At 38.7% G+C, this 15,681-nt stretch overlaps 1 protein-coding gene across 1 annotated transcript in view; it reads left to right on the forward strand.

The window, feature by feature from the left end:
* Positions 1-15,681, forward strand: part of ntrk3a (neurotrophic tyrosine kinase, receptor, type 3a) — a 390,201-nt gene that overhangs the window by 176,514 nt on the left and 198,006 nt on the right. The window lies entirely within an intron of this gene.

Here is a 15,681-nt window from a genome sequence, read left to right on the forward strand (position 1 = left end):
TTTAAATTTAAAAGTTTTATTTTTTATTCTTACAAATGCTATAAAACAAAGGTGATATCCAAAATGCATGATGGGGCACTTTAATTCACAGTTCTGTTAAAGAAAGTTAGGCATGAAGTGGCTTTCATTTTCTTTTAATGGAGACTTACATGCAATCTGTCTTTTACTTATTTATTTATTTTTTTATTTTCTACCGTGTGATTGTATGTGACACCCTATTTGATTGATAATTAGGTTTTGATGACTGGAGGGACTTAAAACTTTAATTATAATATGATTAAACAATGCACCCCTCATATGGGATCAGGGTAACGATGCAGGAAAGCCAATTTAATCCCTGTAAGAATGACTCGGAGCATCACAGGAACAGTAATGAGTGCATGCAGAGAGAACCCTAATATCCGCTGCATGGGACTTCGCCTCCCTGTAAGGAGTTCTGAGTTATTATTTGTTATCACTTGCACACCCACAAGCTTCAATGGGACATTTTCTCCTTCACTATCATTGCTCTTAATACAAGGTAATGAGCCCCAACACTGCACATTTTGGATGCAAGTGATTTGACAGCCAATTTTCAGCCGAGTTTCAGACAGCCCTGCCCTTCCTTTTTTTGTCCATCCATCCATCCAAGCTTCCATCCTTCCATCCTTAAACATGGCTCTAAAAAAATCTGACTGCTTGACAGTTAGTCTCGCACATCTGCCTTGTTTGTAGTTTGTTTACTCTTTTTCCCAGAGTTTGTAGTTTGAATTTATGTCCAACCTGCTATGTATTGTGGACAATGATGAACGGTTCTACACTTACAATTCCTACCAGAAATAGTAGATAATCCAGGAACCTTTGGCACTAATTCTATTTTCAAATACTATTTAGAATGGATAATATGCAAATTGGGACACAGCATCTCTCTCTGCCGTTAGTCAGTCAATCTGATAGCCCCGCCCCCAACTCACACCATTGGCTGAGCCAGTTGCTATGCTGGATTTGCTTAAACAGACAGTAATGCTTTGAAACCATCATGGTGTTTACACCTTTCAACAGCATCAACCAACGCCATTGCTGAATCAATTATATGCTGTAAGACGTAAAAATCTGTTTAAGCTAAAGTATGTCATGACTAGGGCGACGCAGTGGTGCAGTAGGTAGTGCTGTCGCCTCACAGCAAGAAGGTCGCTGGTTCGAGCCCTGGGTGGGTCAGTTTGGTGTTTTTGTGTGGAGTTTGCATTCGCGTGGGTTTCCCCCGGATGCTCCGGTTTCTCCCACAGTCCAAAGACAGGTGAATTGGGTAGGCTAAATTGTCTGTAGTGTATGAGTGTGTATGGATGTTTCTCAGAGATGGGTTGCTGCTGGAAGGGCATCCGCTGCGTAAAACATATGCTGGATAAGTTGGCAGTTCATTCCGCTGTGGCGACCCCGGATTAATAAAGGGACTAAGCAGAAAAGAAAATGAATGAATGTCATGACTAGCATATTAATCAGCTTTAATCTCAAATTAAATGCTTGTTGCAGTTAATTACAGTTAACAAAGACCTCTACAAAACTCAAATATTTTTACTTTATTGAAATTAAAGTTCATAAATTAAATAAAAAATGTATGTAAAAAAAATATTATAATCAAATAACACTGATGTAAAGTTTATCTAGTCTATTTCACACACATACACACACACACACACACGCACACACTAATAATAATTAAAATATGACACATAAGTCATCTTTTTTACATTTTTACAGAAAAAGATAATAGGTAATGTTTATTAATACACTAATTTCGAGAAGATCGTGTGCTTATGATTGTGTGCTTATGATTGCTTGCGACAATCACCAATCAGATGATTCACCAATCAGATGATTCCTAAGCCACTTTAAATACCCTAAGTTCCATCTAACAGCCATCTTCATTTGAAGAATTAAATGCTATAATACAAGCAAGAACGTCACTGGTTCCAGTCCTTACCAAACCAGCCGACGTTGCTGTGCAGAGTTTACATGTGTCCCCCAGGTTTCCCAGTTTAATAAACATGCTCCTAGTAAGTAGTTATCTCTTAAGAGCAGTCACTATCTGTTCATTAGCTACTACAGCAGGGGAGTTCTCGAGATCTACCTGAGCTCAAACTACCCTCTCGCCTTGCAAACGGGAGTGAGCCCCGGGCTCGAGGATCTTATGAGCTCAGGGCTCTCTCCCGGGACAGCATGCCAAACAAGCTTTATAATCAATCATCAGCTAAGTATGAACTCTTGAAATTTTTCTTACACGATTCTTGTATTATTATTTTTTATTTATTTTTAGCTTCTTTTTTAATATACAATGATTACTTCCACTGTTTCTAATATTCACAATGTAATTTAGCAGGCATATATATTTTTTCTAAAGCTGAACTTTTACATCTTAATAGTACTTCCTGGAAAGGTAACTGACAACACTGGCACTCCCAGAACCATGTGGGTGAAATCTGTGAAAACGCTGCCAAATAACGTCACTTTTAATTAAGAATAACACCGCTTCAAGCTAAACAGAAACATTTAAATATATATTTGCCAGTAAAATATCTTAACTCGCTCTCCATTAGTAAAAACTTGGATCTTGGATGCGAGTAATGCATATTAGGGTTTCAAAAATATATATTTCTGTGCTTGATAACATATGGAATTATAGCAGCATGCATTTAACTGGACAGACGGAAGAGTGTGAGGTCAAACCCACAGAAAACTGGCATCGGATCGCACCTCCACCCACAACTACACCACTTTCCCAATGAAGGGCTTCCTTTCTGGAAACATCTCTACGCCGATGACTTCCAACACCTACTCCCAATGCAGCTGTTTGACTGAGAACAACGAGCACCTTTAGCCCTCTCACTATCGCGTTTCACGCTCCTTCAAACAACCTTTGAGCGCAACCACCCCCACTACTTCACCAAAAACAGACATCTTCAGCATCAACCTCCTCCAAATGTCTAAATGTCAGCTCTGACAGATCATGAAGGCTCCACTGAGAATTTCGAGGGTCTTCGACTGCCTGGAAATGTTGAGTCAGGGGCACCGATGTAGTATTTGAAGCCATCATTTTCCCTGCTTTATGTCTTCAGCATTGGTGGTAACTACAGTAGTTTGAAGGCCATGCTGAAGGCATCAGTATGTCTGTGTTGGGCTTGAGGGACAAATAAAGCAGAAATTATGAACTTTGGGGTCCTTCATGGATGATTTAAAAATCTCGGTAACAATTTACAATAAGGTTGTATTAGTTTATATTAGTTCATACCAAAGACTGTAGAATACACAAGACATTTCACTCGTATAGTTTTGAATGGGGAAAAGTGTCGCGGTCAATATGGCGAACGAAGCCCTGCCTACCAGTACAGGAGGCAATCATTCGATCTCTAAAAACTGATGTTTCTCCAGGGTTGAATCTCAGACCAGATGTGTGTTTTTACGAAAGTTTTTGTGGTCAACAAACACATTGGAATCTCAGCGAGTACTTGCTTCACAGACATAAGAAATATATCCACATAAAGCTTGAAATCTTTACTTTTAAATGAACCAACTACACTTGACAACAAACATGTTTTGGTTTTGTAATCTGTATAAAAATGAACATGAGGTACAGTCCGTCCCGTCAAACGCACATCACTTGACAGAAACGTCCCACAAACTCGTAAACAGAGTTGCTGTCATTTATGGAGGAGATTCACCATCAAGACCAAGTGTGAATTACTTCTGAAGACCAGCGCTATCTAACGAAGCATTTTTTTTAGAGGATGATAATATGTAACACGGCTATAAATGAGGTCGGTGTCGTGATCTCATTCTTTTCAAGTGCACATGTGCTCGCGCAGCCTGGGAAAATGTTAATTTTGTTTGATTCGAACGTTTAGAAATGAAACTTATGAGACAAGTGTTTAATTTTATTGGTGAATTCAAATATGTAATGTAATCGTAAGCTTGGTTAACAGTTTTGGAGAATTTGTTGTTTTCCCATTCAGACAGAAGTCCGGGCATATTGCTTGAGGGGACTAAAGGGACTTTTAAAGGGACTTTTTTATGCTTTACTAACATGAGCAAACAACAAACAATACATTTATTACAGTATTTGTCATGTTCGTGAATGAAAATACAGTTGTTCATTTTAACCCATGGTGCGTTAACTAATATTAAAAAGCGCAAATTTGGATTTTAAAAATCTGTAAATGTGATACTATGATTAATAATTAGTAAATAGGCAAGGCAAGGCAAGTTTATTTATATAGCACATTTCATACACAGTGGCAATTCAAAGTGCTTTACATTAACAGGAATAAAAGAAACAATTATAAGAGAAATAAAAACAAACATAAAAATGGTAAGAATAAAAATAAAATAAAATAAAAGCTGATAAAATGTGTTATAAAAGAATTAAAAAGAAGAGAAAAACATAGTAGTTCGATCTGTCGGACGTAGCACAGTGCTCATTCAGTAAAGGCACAGCTAAACAGATGTGTTTTCAGTCTTGATTTGAATGTGCCTAATGTTGGAGCACATCTGATCATTTCTGGAAGCTGATTCCAGCAACGAGGGGCGTAGTAGCTGAAAGCCGATTCACCCTGCTTTGACTGAACTCTTGGGATTTCTAATCTATTTGATCCTAAAGATCTGAGTGATCTGTTAAAATACATTAATTAGAATTAACTAATGAAACTTTAAGTGTGACCAAAATCTCAAAGATCTGTTTATATACTTTTTTATTTATTTTGTGGCTGTTTAATTTAAATTATATTTAATACAAATGGTTAAAAAGTTTTAAATTATTTTTTTACTACTTTTTTAGCCATACTTTTATCAAATGCAATATTAATATTTATTTATTTGTTTGTGTGTTTTTCATGACCTCAATGATTCAAAAATTGTTGTTTTAAAAAGGCAAATCCTATAGCAGTTTTTCAGCACACTGAAAAGAAAACAAAAATAACATGCTAGAAAAATAAAGTAAATTAAAGTGAAGTAAAACAAGTTTCCCAGTTCTGGGCTGCAGCTGGAAGGGCATCCGTTGTGTAAAACCATAGACTGTAAAATATATGGACGGAGTATCCGTGACGTCACCCATAGGTTTCTGAACACTGCAAAAGAAGCTACTAGTAGGCGCGGCGAACCGTCGCCATTTTGTTCGCGCGTCATCGCACCCACGGCGGGATACCAAACAAGGGCAAAGAGGCGGAGAGTGAGCGGAGCTACAGACACCTGCTGGCACTTTGCTTAGACCTGTCTTAGACAGACTTTACTTTGGGAGAAACGCTTGATACTTTATTACCTGTGACTCGTTTGTGTTCTGACCACATGTGCTTGGCTGTACACTATATCAATAAAGTGTTTAGACTTTTAAAAACACTGTAGTAATACTTTGAGCCACTAAGCATTGTTCTTATGACGTTTTTCAACAGGAGGAAAACGCAAATTACTTCCAAACACTTCAATAATAGTCTGTGTTAGTAAATGCAAGACTATTGATGAACTCCAGGCATAACACTGTATGATAACGCTTCAGATGACTGTTCTAGAGCCTACAGCTAATCAATCTGTCACATTCTGGAGTGCTTTACGGGTATAAAGAAAAATATTAATGATAAATGATCTTAAATAAAACAAATACAATTATAGAGATGGTATGCAAGTATATAACTTTACTCACATGGGAAACGAGGCCACATGAATGGTTTGTGAGCAAAATTAAGTGCACACAGCATCCCATATCATCTGATAATTGTAAGAAATAAGTCCAAAAAGCAACTGACTGCATAAAGCCGCATAAAAAAAAAAAAAAACAACAATACGATGAATATGCCGAGATGAGTGGCTAATCTGCCGGATTCAGCTGGGGTGAAGTGACGGCGACCAGCGAGCCAAAGACAGGTGAATTGGGTAGGCTAAATTGTCTGTAGTGTATGAGTGTGTATGGATGTTTCTCAGAGATGGGTTGCTGCTGGAAGGGCATCCGCTGTGTAAAACATATGCTGGATAAGTTGGCGGTTCATTCCGCTGTGGTGACCCCTGATTAATAAAGGGACTAAGCCAAAGGAAAATTAATGAATGAATAAATAAATGAATGAATGAATGAATGAAAAGAAAATAAATTAAATTAAATTGTTGGCTTATTATCTGCCTATTAATAAGATATTGGTTGTGTATTAGTACTTATAAGATGTGATCTTATTCTACATCCCTAAATCATACCAAATACCTAAACCCAACTACTGCCTAACTACAGTATTAATAAGCAACAAATTAGTACTATACTCAGCTAAAAGTCTTAGTTAATGACTTTTATCTTAAAATAAATTGTGACCAAAATAATATAAAATCTATATTTGCTTTACCTTTTAATAAATAAAATACATTAAAATCGATACAGTCAATTAGACAATCCTTAATCACCCAAGACCTAATTTGTGTAGCCTCAAAACATGTCGTCAGTTTTCAAAAGTGCACAAAAAGAGTGTCACGAAATTAGCCTGCATTTTTGATCCTTTAATATATAACATTAAACAGTTACAATACCCCCTTTAATTACACCTTTTGTCAGCCTAGAAGCTAATTTTCCTCTCCCGGTCCCCAATTGTACAGATTTAGAAAACTGTACGACAATTGCTTTTATACTTTTTTATTATCTGCCTTAGTTACTAAGAGCGAAAGAACAGGGTGTAATCGTCTTTGTTCCATTTTACGCTCACTCCTCGCTCAAAGGGCTTCCAGCCGGGCAGAATCCAGCAGCGCTGCGGAAGCTTCTGGATCTGATCTCAGTGGGAGTCTCTCCCCCTTTAAGAGTACGAAATATTACACCCGCAGGATACGTCTCACCTGGCCTAAAGCCTGGAAGAGCATGACGGCCTTAAAACCCCTGCACGCTCATTCATTCATCAATTGGTGCGAGCGCGATAACCTTTCTCATTTGCAAGATAGGGCAGGAGATAGAGAGGCGTTTGAGCTTGAATCCCATGCATATGAAATGGGCTCAACTGTAAGCTCTGGGAAACAGCATTGTTGCTCATTTGCACAAACGAGAGGGGGGGACGTTTTTCACGTGGATCTTTAAAACAATTTTGCCAGCACGTTCTGCGAAGGGGACGAGCGCAACCTGCTAGTGCATTTCGGCGCTTTGATGAATAACGATCAAAGAAGAGTCTAAGTACTTTCTCCACCCTTTAAAACCAAATTAACATGTCTAATGAGAAGAGCGAGCATTTCTTTTTCTTACAAAGCAGTATCATATACAGGTCATCGTTTGGAAAGAACACTCACGGCATGCTTAATTTGTAGCCGACGTCTTAAGGATGATATGATATTTGAGATTAGTGGCTCTAAACTAGTAGGTCTCATCTAACAACACAAAAATTGCCCATTAGAGGCACTTTTGAAGGGCAAGTTCAACTCAAAATGAAAATGTACTCACTGTTTTTTCAACCTCATGCTGTTTTAAAACTTTATGGGTTCATTTCTTTATATAATATATATAAATATACATATATACACACATATATATATATATATATATATATATGTATACACTTTATTTATTTTCTAAAACACACACAGATTCAAAGCTCCTGAATTCTTCGGGTATTTTTTTACAACTGCCGAGTATTTGGGGCTTTTTTTTACTAATTGAACCTGTACAGGACAACAGGAGATGACAAAAAAAGGCTGCTGCTTTAACTTGACTACTATTCTTCTATTGATCATATCCATTAAAAATCAACAAAAAATGTAAAATACAGTAAAAACACTCTAAGTCTGTCGAAACACATCGATCTGAAGGCGGTTGGGTTTTTAGGATATTATTGGACTTCTGTATGGGCATGCGTTTGTTATAAAACACTCACTCTTGGGATATAAACACTAATTTGGCCAACTATTGTGAAGTGTTCATACAAAGAGAGCACGTATAGTTTGTGAATCAACAGATGTGCGATGCGAGTCGCAGACGTGAGGCACGCGGGAACTGATTATAACTCTAATCATCGATACCTTTAGATTTGTGTGACAGTTTGTTTTATACAGCTGAGCATGTAGTCCTAGTTGACGTGCAGCGTCAAATCAATAACAGAAAACGGTAAATGCCATTACACCAATCATTTTTATATAAAATATATTTAATGATGAAATCAAATAATTATAGTACAATAATTAAGTTATTTTTAAGATCTCTTGGCCCACCTGCAGGATCGCAGAGGCCCACTAGTGGGCCATGGGCCACCGATTGAGAATCCCTGGTTTAGCTAATAGTTTGGTTTCTGCATGTGGCCAAGTTGATCTTGAGGTGATTTATTTGGTGATCCGGCTGGTAAAGTGTCCATGACCTCTCTAAAAGCATTCAAAGAGACCATACTAAACAATTGGGCCAGAGTAGACAAGATATCAGCCTAATTTAACCAACTGATATTTAGGTCACCCAGTATGGCCAAGTGTCCAAACCTCCATCTAAACCAATGGTCTGAAACTCACTTCTGGAGGGCCGCAGCTCTGTATAGTTTAGCTTTAACCACCTCTGCACTCACACCTGCTTAATAGTCTCTAGTAGTCATGAGTACCTTGATTAGTTGGATCAGCTGTGTTTTATTAGGGTTAAAGCAAATCTGTGCAGAGCTGCAGCCCTTCAGGAATCCAGTTTGAGACCTATGATCTACACCAAGCAAACAAACCTGCCTAATTGTTTTAGGTCAAGTTAAGAGACCAGTCAACCACCAAGTCATGCGTGGGTTTCCTCTGGGTGCTCCCGGTTCCCCCACAATTCCAAAGACATGTGGTATACTGTAGGTGAATTGGGTAAACTAAATTGGCTGAAGTGTATGTGTGTGAATGAGTGTGTATGGATGCTTCTCGGTGATGGGTTGTGGCTGAAAGGGCATCCGCTGCATAGAACATGTGTTAGATAAGTTGGTGGTTCGTTTCGCTCTGGCAACCCCAGATTAATAAATGTACTAAGCCAAAAGAAAAAGAATGAATACATTTTTGGGCAAACAATCCCTTTAAAGCAGTTGTTTAGCTAATAGTTTGGTTTCTGCATGTGGCCAAGTTGGTCTTGGGGTGATTTATTTGGTGATCCAGCTGGTAAAGTGTCCATAACCTCTCTAAAAGCATTCAAAGAGACCATACTAAACAATTGGGCCAGAGTAGACAAGATATCAGCCTAGTTTAACTAACTGATATGTAGGTCAATCAGCTGGTCACCCAGTATGGCCAAGTGTCCGAACCTCCATCTAAACCAATGGTCTCAAACTCAATTCCTGGAGGGCCGCAGCTCTGCATAGTTTAGCTCCAACCACCTCTGACTCACACCTGCTTAATAGTCTTTAGTTGTCTTGAACACCTTTATTAGTTGGATCAGCTGTGTTTAATTAGGGTTAAAGCAAATCTGTGCAGAGCTGCAGCCCTCCAGGAATCCAGTTTGAGACCTATGATCTAAACCAGGGGTCACCAACCATGTTCCTGTAGGATAATCTTCCTGCAGAATTCAGTTGCAACCCTGACGAAATACTTCTGTTTGTAATTATTGAGTGCTGCTTTAGGCCCTATTAATTGGATTAGGTGTTTTTTATAAGGGTTGGGACTGAATTCTGCAGGAAGGTAGCTCTCAAGGAACAGGGTTGGTGACCCTAGACCTAAACCATGCAAACAAACCTGCCTAACTCAAGACACCAGTTAACCAGTGATTTCTCAGTTGGACTAGCTGACATTAAGCTAGTCTATGCTATTTTTTCTCCACAGGGAAAGCTATCGTGCTCCTATTACAAGAGCTAATTCACAGCTAGTGAGCGCTTAACTATTTTCATACCTTGCAAACTTGAATAAAACATCAAATTAACCTTTGGAAAGGTCACAGTGATTGCTCGCTGTGGAAGAAAGAGGAAAAACACAGGGGACATTGATGCATTGAGCCTGGGTGCTTAAAAACTGCCCAAATAACATGGTCTAACGTACATCCGCATAGCAGCTATGCATTATGCATGCACTTCTGTACCCGCATGCAGCCAAACGAGGGGACACCATTGAATAAATCCACTGGAGCATTGAACGGTAGGTCGGGGGATGATACTGATAAATAAATGGGAATATACACACATCTCATGCCTTAATGAAAAGCGTCACGGCAGTCAAGGTGACAAACAGCAGTTTGCTTCCTAGGAAAGACTGAGAGTATAATTGAGCCTTTATAATATGAATCAATTCAAAAGCACTCTAAAAAAATGCTTCTTTCATTCTTCATCATAAATTGTTCATTCGCATACTGTAGCGTGCAAAACACGAGCAGAATTTATACATAAATAATCAGAAGAACGTTAGCGTATGTTCAGGGAGCTCTCAAGACATGCTGGGTAAATGTCAGCTATGCATTGTAGATGAGTAAGTCCATAGGTAGCAACTCAACTAATGCTCACCATGGAAACACTTTCAAATTAAGGAGGCTGATGAAGGCAACATAATCCTGGTTTAATGACAGTTGAGAAAAGACCGCTCACCGGCCACTTTATTAGGTACATAAGTTTACAATCTGTGGGTGCAAAAGTGGTTTCCATCATGCGATTTGTGTTTTAATGTCGGAAGCGGGAATCCATAAAGTCAGATGGGATAGACTGTACCTCGCGTTCATTTCATTTAGATTACAAAAGGAAAGAACGTGGTTTCTAGTGTAGTTGGTTTGTTTAAAAGTAGCTAGAAATGTCAAGCTTTACATAGAAATATTTCTTATGTCTGAGATTCCAGCATGTTTTCTGACCCCAGAGGTTCATAATAATGAAACTGTTATAAAGACCACCGCTTTAGCTGCCATTTTGACTCTTACATTTTTAACCATTTAAAACTATTCAAGTGGCATGCCTTGTGTATTCTATAGTCTTTGCAGTTATTTAGATGGACCTCACAGTCTCATCAAATATGACAACCTCTGTCCAATCTTCTATTGTCTGATTTCATTGAGCCTGTGTGATTGTAGCTTTATTTTCTTTTTTTTTTGGTCTTCTTTTGCTGCTGTAGCATATCTGCTTCAAGGTTTAATGTGTTGTCTTCTCAGACGTTCTTCTGTGGATCTTGTTTGTAACAAGTGATTATTTTCAGATACGGAACTTCCATTTGCTAGATGTTTTCTTGGAACATGAAAATCCAAGTAGATCAGAGGCCTGTTGCACAAAATGTGTTGAACAAACTCAGGGATGTTTCGGATTGACAAATCCAAAGATGTAAGTTATGTAAACTGGTTCTGATCAGGTTATTTATCTAGTTATTTATTTTTACAACACTTTATATAAACTTTTTCTGTTAACTCAGGGTTTACTGAGCTTTCAGGAACTGGACGACTAGTCAGGAATAGACTAGGATAGAAGGAAAGATGATTGCAGCAATGTACAGAGACATCCTAAAAGAAAACCTGCTTCAGAGTGCTCTTGACCTCAGACTGGGGCAACGGTTCATCTTCCAGCAGGACAATGACCCAAAGCACACTGTCAAAATATCAATGGAGTGGCTTCACAACAACTCGGTGAATGTTCTTGAGTGGCCCAGCCAGAGCCCAGACCTCTAAATCCTATTGAACATCTCTGGAGAGATCTGAAAATGGCTGTACACCGTCGCTTCCCATCCATCCTGATAGAGCTTGAGAGGTACTGCAAAGAGGAATAGGCAATAATTCCAAAAAACAGGTGTGCCAAGCTTGTGGCATCATATTCAAAAAGACTTGAGGCTATAATTGCCTCCAAAGGTGCATCAACAAAGTACTGAGCAAAGGCGGTGAATACTAATGTACATGTGATTTTTCAGGTTTTTTATTTTTAATAAATTTACCAATTTTAAAAATCATTTTTTTTCACCTTGTCATTAAAGGGTATTGTGTGTTGAATTTGAGAAAATAAATGAGTTTAATCCATTTTGGAATAAGGCTGTAACATAAAAAAAAATGTTGAAAAAAAGAACGCTATGAATACTTTCCGGATGCAGTGTATGTATAGGGTATGTGCAATGTTACTCACAGCTGATTTGTCCAGTTTGAATCTGCAATCTCTAAACCAGAATAAAATCTGCTCTGAAGAAGTGTAGCGTAAGTTGCCATAGCCACAAAACCTAATAAAAATCAACCCAACAATTTTAAACCCAAAAACTCAGAGTTTGCTCAAACTAAACTCAAAATTTGCCTGAGTAATAACTCAAACTGGCCTTGTGCAACAAGCCTCAGGAGCTTCTGAAATTCTCGGGCTTGTTCATCTGTCTCCAAAACCATGCCACATCTAAATCACCTTTTTTCTTCAGCTTGAACTCCATCAGATCTTATAACCGTGTCTACATGCTTAAATCATTGCGTTTCTTTCATATGATTGGCTAATTACACATTTGCATAACCAACATAAATGAAGCGGTGTACCCAATAAAGTTGTTGGTGATTATATACCTAATACGACTCTTTGGTTGGAGTCGAAACAGTGAAGCAAGGCAGCAGACACAAGGTTAAAACCAAGGAGTGCAAGTGAAGTGTAGAGGGCAGCTGGGTACACCTGTAATGTTGCAAAGCACTTTGCCTTAGGATAAAATGGCCTGACAGAGCCAGACTTCAACGTTAGGCCTGGATGTAGACCGACAGACCCATTCAGATTCATTATATGGTGCCAGTGAAAGGTTAAGCTATGGGATACGGTTCTGACGGGGCGCTCTACAGGTTCAAGCTTCTGGGGTCATGCATGATGACACATCACAGTGGGCGGCAATTTAAGCTAGAGCCAATGAGGTCCCAACCTGAGCATCTAATGTTTTTTTGGCGAAGGCTGTATAATCCACATGCATATGACTGAATTAGATTTAGGCCATATCACTGCAGGTGAAAATGCAGAGGCGGTATGCAATAAATATGAGTACTGCACATACATAAGAAGATAAATGCTAATGTTTATGTAGTCAGTATATAAAGCAAATAAAAAGAGGTGCTATTATTTCCAACACAGTCTCACTGCAATGCGTAACTTTTGGATTTAGTGGCTAAATCGTATGAATTCGTACAATCTAATTCGTACAAATTAGTACGATTTGCTCATCACCCAATGACGGTTGGGTTTAGGGGCGGGGTTGGGTGCCAATTTGTACGAATTAGCCACTAAACTGATAAAATGTAAAATACTTAAGTTTTCTCATGAGATCAGGCTGTTATTTCTGTCAGTAGTAGTAAATGTAGTAGTAGTAATAGTGGTTGTAGCAGAAGTAGCTGTAGGAGCTTTCGGTAAATATGTTTGAATGACTATTAATGAATATCTAGCTAACTGCTAAATATTTAAATCACATTTTCCGTGATATATTTCATCTGCAACAACAATTTAGACTAGGAACAATGACAGATTAGCATCTCCACTAAGGAAGGTAATTAAATATGAAAGAAATGTAGATGGTGTGTTGAGATGATTGACAAGGGAAGTAACTAAGAAACATATCAGTCTGTTAATGAGGAAGTAGTATGTCACAAAGTTTGCAACCTCTTCCATTACATCCTCAGAAGTATGTGTTTTTTTTTTTCACGAAAGAGTACATACTTTTTAGAGGTGTGAATCGACACTAGTCTCACGGGTCGGTTCGGTTACGATTTTCATGCCATCGATTTGGTTCAATTCGATATCTCGGTGCATCACGGTGCATTGACTAGGCTTTCCATGCACAGTTTTGTATTTTCTTCACAGCACAGCAATTCTTGTATTAAAATGTATACATATATTTATATTTATGTACTATTTGTAATACAATTTTGTTCTTTAATACAAGCAGTCAGATATATAAACTGTACCTTTAATAACTAAATTACATGCACAGAACAACATGAGCGTTTATTGCAAATAAACAAATATAGATATCTCACTCGCTTTCTGAGCCTTGTCTAGCGAGTTCTTTCTGATGCTGCGTGATTTACATGTTAAGTTAATGCAAAAATGCGAATAGACATCCTGCGGAGCGATATGGACGAATGAGGCAGCGCGAGTTGAGCGTTTTGTGCAATTGATGCACGTGTTGCATGTTTCGCACGAATCGCTCGAGTTCGAAAATCTGAATTTCAGCGGACATTCGCATTGCGTTAACCAATCAGGAGGTTGCTCTTGTGGGGGTGTGATTATGTCGTAGCGCCTGTTGTTGGTGTCCCAGGGGAAAATCCTCCTGCCGACACCGACAACAGTTCATCAAACTAAGCTCGGCTTAGTCAGAAGCACCACTGAAAGCTTCCGTCATCCAGGTTAAGTTTCTGGAGGAGTTTATGAGCTCACAGAGCTAGGTGCACCTCAGAATGTATCTAGTGGACTCAGACATGGCTCCAAATGAATCAACGCTGTTTATCAGTCTTCCTAAAGCACATAAATGTAGTTATTCTCTCAATAAAATCCATGTTAGCCATTTAGCAATGAAGCTAGGGCAGACAGAAGCCCTGCCCATCACGCAAATCTGCATTTATTGTGAAGTGAATGAAGTGGATTTGGCGCGCAAATGAAGAAAGTTAACTCAAAATGTTCACGCATCCATTTACGTGCAAATGCTTGCCACATCTGGTGTGAACACAGCATTCCACCCCTAAGACTGGTCACACGCTCAACAGAAAGGGCTGCGATTGGCTCTTACACTCTGGCGCTGTTCACAGATGAGTGTTACTAATAAACGGCAGCGGCGATCACAGCTGATCCATGATAGACGCGGTGGAGAAAACTTGCTCTGCAGACTCATGCTCATGTCTGTATCCAGTTGTATCGCTGTAACAGCCGAGAGGAGAGGAAAAGTCATGCCAGCAGGTCAAATGGGCCACAGTGAGAGAGAGAAATGGAGTTTACTTTCATTTTCCCAAACACAGTGAAATAGGGGCTTCTGGTGAAACTTCAGAATCAGTGTAAGACTGCCCAGCAAACACACAGGCAGTGAAATTGTGCACAGTTTCTGCGTTTTTAAGTAGTTGGAGTGTTGTAAATACTTGCGCTCGCCTTCCTCGCCATAGTAAGCTACGGCGACATAGCACTTATGAGATAAATAACATCAGTACATAATAACCGGTTATGATTATTACTGAATCGATACCGAATTTTCCGCATCTGTATTGCGGTGCACCTAAGAAACAATTAATTTTGACACCCCTAATACTTTTATAATGTGGTGTAAGTATTAGAATCGGGATGCAGCAAGTGAGAGAACGTATTAGAAACCTGTTCGATAACAGATTGTTTCAACACACGATCATGACAGTGTGTAACTCTTTCCCTGGTAAGTTGGTGGGAAATACGAATGCGTTAATTTGGTGTATATATTTGCCTCAATTGTAAAATCTGAACCATTTTGTCAGATTTTTCACAATACGCAGTTTTAAAACACACACACATATATACACAATGTATTTTGCATAAATAATGCTGAAATATCTGAAATGACAGATGGACAATGCTATTTGCACTATTGAGCAGAAAATAAAAATGCTAATCCAACAATGATTTCCCATTGCTAATTACAGCCACCAGCTACTTATCCAGTTTAAAAATCACCAGTTCATTTGCCTGACGCTGTTTTACTTATGCATTTTTCGAGAATTAATTGTAGACTGCAACAGAATATTATATGACATCCAGAAGCTTGTGTTTTTGTTTGACTTCATTTGCGGGTGCTCAGACCCCCCCCCCAGCACCAGTGGTGAATTTGGCACTGCGAATAGCTGGA

The sequence above is a fragment of the Danio aesculapii genome, chromosome 25 (assembly GCF_903798145.1).
Source record: "Danio aesculapii chromosome 25, fDanAes4.1, whole genome shotgun sequence".
NCBI classification, from domain to species: Eukaryota; Metazoa; Chordata; class Actinopteri; order Cypriniformes; family Danionidae; genus Danio; species Danio aesculapii.